Raw genomic sequence first — 371 nt, 5'->3', positions numbered from 1 at the left:
CTGGATGAAAATCCATCCAGGAGAAGCCTGGGCCTACGTCTACATTTACTGTTATTGTCATTACTATCCATAGTACCATACTTCTTATGAAGAAACATACAGCAGAAACAGACAGAAAAGAGCCTAAGATTGTTCTGAAAATGAGACAACACAGAGTACTCAGAGTGTCATGTCTCAGTTATAAAAGTCAACGTTTCAGATTGTCTTATTTCTTTAGTGGTGGTATCTAGTTGAAAATTTAATTACAAAATTATTGGCAATGATATAAAGCCCTGGCTGGTACAGGTATTACTGTACTGGCACCCATTTGGTAAGGAAAATATCACCATCCAGCTATCTTAAATATCCTTTATCACCCAAATATCTCAGCC

The sequence above is a fragment of the Mastomys coucha genome, unplaced genomic scaffold, assembly GCF_008632895.1.
Source record: "Mastomys coucha isolate ucsf_1 unplaced genomic scaffold, UCSF_Mcou_1 pScaffold6, whole genome shotgun sequence".
NCBI classification, from domain to species: Eukaryota; Metazoa; Chordata; class Mammalia; order Rodentia; family Muridae; genus Mastomys; species Mastomys coucha.
This window is presented reverse-complemented; position numbering follows the sequence as displayed.